This window comes from Rhinopithecus bieti, unplaced genomic scaffold (genome assembly GCF_001698545.2).
Source record: "Rhinopithecus bieti isolate Rb0 unplaced genomic scaffold, ASM169854v2 scaffold_21155, whole genome shotgun sequence".
In the NCBI taxonomy this organism is placed as follows: domain Eukaryota; kingdom Metazoa; phylum Chordata; class Mammalia; order Primates; family Cercopithecidae; genus Rhinopithecus; species Rhinopithecus bieti.
The window spans coordinates 1,164,868-1,170,171 of NW_016810615.1; positions in this window are offsets into that span (position 1 = coordinate 1,164,868).

The window sequence follows — 5,304 nt, forward strand, 5'->3', positions numbered from 1 at the left end:
TCAAGAAAGAGTTGTCATCAAAACTTGCAGATACTTGTAGAAAGAGTATCAGCAACTTGAAAGTAAGTCCTAGAGACATGAGTAAAGCACTCTTTCAAGAATTGTTGCATCACTATTATTATTGAGGGCACAGAAAACTATACTGTGTGGAAAGACATAGACATGAAGAGCTCTGACTCAAAAAATGATGTTAAAAAATAAAACTCTGAATATGAAGTTTCAGGAACATGTTAGCCAATTTATTTTCCTTTAAATGTATATATAATATAAAAATCTACATCTGAGTAAATTTTATAAGTTCTTTCAATAAGTAAGACATAAAGATCCTGTTATAAAAATGTATTGTGTTTAAGCAGCAGTGGCTTTTCCTTCTTAATGGTACATAGAATTATGCAACATCTATGGTATCTTAGATTTGATAAAATACAGTAATTCGCATATTCTATTTTGTATCTTTCCTTCAGTATTTTATTTATTTGAAATCTATTAGTTGTAAGCTTCTTAAAAGCCAGGTGATATCATATATCTGTATCTGTAGATATAGATAGATACATAATCTTGCACAAATCAGTATCTGTATGTAAAAGACTTTTATAAGTCTTTTTCAAAGTGAGCTAAACAAAATACATAAAAGAGATCAGAAACTGGCAAAACCAGCATTAAAAAGATCAAATGAATCAAACAGTCCCAGATAAATGGTGCTCCAGACACAAAACCTCCGTAGCTAACCCCCACTCATTCAGTCTTTGTTGAGATTAGCATAGAGTCTACTGTCCTCACACTCAGAATCCCTGAGACTGGCTATGGGGAGGGTTCATAATGACTGTGACAGAAGTACAAATAGGAGAGGAGCCGAACCTAGGAACCTAGTGTGAGTGGCTATGTGGCCATGTGTGAGTGATAGATGGTCTGACCCAGAGTGGTTTGGGACCAGCTGGAAAAAGGAAGGGGGTAGTTCTGAAAGATGCTGGGCTTATGTATATGGTCTTCAAACTTTCTTTTTTAATTTGCCCAACCACACATATTTTAATTGACCTCGAAGATTCTTCGTAACTTTAATTGGGAAAGATGTAGTTTCTGGTGTTTTATAAATGCTGACATTTAAATATAAAACTGCTACATCATTTTCTTAAAGTATCCAATGGTATCCAAATATGACAATAATTTAATACTATCATTCATTTAAAATATATAATTAAGTTATTCATTAAACTTGAAAATTATATAACTTTTGTCTCCTTGGACTTGAGTTTCCAAATTCAGAAAAGAAAAAGTATAGTATAATTAAAAAGATGGCTATCAAGACTTATAAAACGATAAACAATTTTACATATTTTTTAATTTAGAGGCTATCCTATTTACCCAAGCCCTATATACATTCAGAAAAGACAGGGAAAATAAAACATTGTTGATTTTATTATACTTTTGCCAGGATAATATGTTTGATATAATACTTTCATTTTATCATGTGGCTTAAATAGTTTTTTACCTAGAGTAGAAAATTGAGCTCATTAATGATCAATACAGAGCCTAATTAGAAAACAAGGACATATTGTTAAACCAGCCAACCAAATGTCTGACTTCATTTTTTGGAAAAAAAATTTAAAACTTATTTTGAGATAATGATAGATTCACAGAAAACTGCAAAAGCAATAGAACAAGGTCTCATACACACATCACTCACTGAGTTTCCTCCAGTGGTTAAGCCTTACATATCAAAACCAGGAAATTGACATGGGCATAATGTGGTGTATAGTTCCACACATTTTTATTGTATGTATATATTCCTGTGACCATACCACAATCAGGATACAGAACTGTTCTATCACCACAATGTTATTGAGGGCACAGAAGACTCAGAGATCTTACTTATGATATCCTTTTGTGGTCACACCCAAAATTCTCCCTAACAATCATCTCTGGCTTAAGTCTGTCATTTTATTTTTGTTTTCTGCTTATTCCCTCTGTTTTCTTTTCCTTTTCTCATTTTTCTCTTTTCTTTATTGCCTCCCTGTGCATTACTGAAACATTTTAGAATTTTATTTTGATTTATTTAAAGTGCTTTTGAGTATATATCTTTGTGTAATTTATGTGTGTGTGTGATTATTCTAGATGTTATGTAACTTATCACAGTCTATTGGTATTGACATTTTACCAGTTTGCGTGAAATATACAAACCTTACTTCCCTTTTAACTTTCCTTTTATCCTTCCACATTTCTAATATAATCATCTTAAATATTTCCTCTATGTACACTGAAAACTAAAGAGAATGTTATTAGTCTGGCTTGAAACATCAAACTTAATTTAGAAAACTTAGAGGAGCCAAGATCTACTGTATTTACTCATATTTTGATTCTGTCCATTGTTTTTCTTCATTCCTTCTTAAGAAATGACATTAACTATTCTTTTAAGGTAGAACTCCTGGTGAAAACTTCTTAGTTTCCCTTCTTTTAAAATGTTAATTTCCCTTTCATTCTGAATGATATTTTGCTGGATATAAGATTCTGGGTTGACAGCAATTTTCTTTAAGCATATGAAAAATGTTTTACCATTTCTTTCTGCCTCCAGGTTTTCTGATAATAAATGTGCTATCATTATAATTTTTTTTCCTTTATAGGTAAGATGTTTCTTTCTCACTGCTTTCAATTTTTTTTCTTTCATTGGTTTTCAGAAGCTTAATTATAATGTGTCTTGGCATGAGTGTCTTTGGGTTTAATCTGTTTGAGATTTGCTCAGTTTTTTGTGTCTGTAGGCTTACATTATTTTCTAGATTTGGAAAATTTTCAGCCATTATTTTCTTTAAATATCTTTAGTACTGCTCTCTTTTCTCATCTTGGGATCCTGATGATATAAATTGATATGGTTTGGCTGTGTCCCAACCCAAATCTCATCTTGAATTGTAGTTCCCATAATTTCCACAGATTATGGGAGGGACCTGGTGGAAGATAATTGAATCATGGGAGTGGTTTCCCCATACTGTTTTGTGGTAGTGAATATGTTTTCTAAGGGGTTTCCCTTTTTGTTTGGCTTCATTCTCTCTTGTCTGCCACTGAGTAAGATATGTCTTTCACCTTCCACCACGATTGTGAGGCCTCCCCAGCCACATGGAGCTATGAGTCCATTAAACCTCTTTTTCTTTGTAAATTACCCAGTCTCGGATATGTCTTTATCAGTAGTGTGAAAATGGACTAATACATAAATGTTAGATTTTTAATTACAGTCTGATAAACTCCTAAGGCTCTCTTTATTTTTTCAGTTTATTTTTTTTCATCTATTCTGATTGGATAATTTCTATTGCTCTTTCAGTTCACTGACTGTCATCTCTACTGTGCAGTTGAGCTCACCAACTGAGCTCTTTATTTCAGCTACTGTATTTTTAGTCCTAAAATTTCCATTTTGTTCTTTTTTTTATCTTTTTCTTAGCTGAAACTTGTTTTTACTTTGTTTAAACCATGTTCATAATTGCTCAACGAAACATTTTTTCTCACAGCTACTTTAGAATTTTTGTCAGACACTGTCACCATCTCTACCGCTTAATGTGGGAGGAGTGTTGATCTTCATTCATTCATTCATTCAAGTTAAGCTCTTGGTATGATTTTTAAATTTTTCCTGGACATTTTGAGAATCATGGGACTCTGGATTTTATGTAAATCTTGTGTTTTAGGGGATATCTTTTTGACACCATGATGGTCGTGCCACCCAGTTGATGTCAGGTTGGGGCAGATGTCTATGTTTCATTAATACCCTGGGGGAGGGTACCTCATTACTGCTGGGCAGGGCTGGGAGGTCAGGCTCCCCATGTGGCCTTCACTGACACCATGGGTGGTAAAGGGAGCTCTAGTTACCACTAGCTGTTGGTGGAAACTCGGGCGCCCCACTCGCGCTTCTCTGACACCATCCCAGCAGTAAAGAGGCACACTTTTAGACTTCTGATGAGATGGAATTCTGATCTTCCTATTTGGCCTTTGTACCTGATGGAAGCATGGCCTTAGCTTTTTCCACATTGTATGGCCAGAGTAAGGAAGTCATTATCCAAAAGTTTTTTTCTTACTGGGCAGCCCTTTCCTGGTTTTTTGGCTACAGAGAGCGGACTATTAGGGAGACTTTGTAAAATCTCCACCATTGATGTTTCTGGATTACTAGCTCCTCTATCACCCCGTATAGGGTATGTATACAAAGCAAACAGAAAAACCAGGAAACTCTTTGCTAGGTGTTTCTTGGAGCCCAAGGCCCCACACTAGCCTGCCTTCTTCTCTCCACCTTTCAGTCTTCTTGCTTATTTTTATATAATGTCCAGAGTTTACAGCTGTACTTAGCAGGTGGAAGATAGATATGTATGTTTACTCTTGTCCTAGAAGTGAAAATAACTCTGACTTAGTTTTTGAATTAAATTAAACAAGCATGTGTCAGTAAGCATGTTTTAAGGTATACAATAGAAACTCTAAAGAAATAAATTATAGAGTGCATCTTATAAAATGATTACCAAGGCCAGGCCTGGTGGCTCATGCTTGTAATCCCAACACTTTGGGAGGCCAAGGCAGGCGGATCATGAGGTCAGGAGATTGAGACCATCCTGGCCAACACGGTGAAACTCTGTCTCTACTAAAAAATACAACAATTAGATGGGCATGGTGGCGTGTGCCTGTAGTCCCAGCTACTCAGGAGGCTGAGGCAGTACAATAGCTTGAACCAGGGAGTCGAAGGATGCAGTGAGCTGAGATCATGCCACTGTACTCCAGCCTGGGCGAGAGTGAGACTTCATCTCAAAAAGACTGGGGCGGGGGGACGGGGGGGAGAGGGAGAGAAACTTAAATCAAGATTAAAATGCTTCAGATCTAATATAACTAATTTATCCCTTTTGTACAATGATATAAAAACAAGATAATTCAATACATACCTTCCAATTACTTAATTTTCTAAAAATGTAATGTAATATGTAGGTAAAATTATAAGTTACCAAATGGGTTTGATATGGTTTTTCTATGTCCCCACCCAAATCTCATCTTGAATTGTAATTTCTGTAATCTCCATGTGTCATGGGAGGGACCTGGGGAGGTAATTGAATCATGGGGGCAGTTATCCCCATGCTGGTGTTCTTATGATAGTGAGTGAATTCTCATGAAACCTGATGGTTTTTTTCTTTTTCTTTTTCTTTTTTTTTTAAATTATACTTTAAGTTCTAGGGTATATGTGCGTGAAGTACACATTCACTGCATAGGTATACATGGTATACTGCATAGGTGCCATGTTGGTTTGCTGCACCCATCAACTCATCATTTACATTAGGTATTTCTCCTAATGCT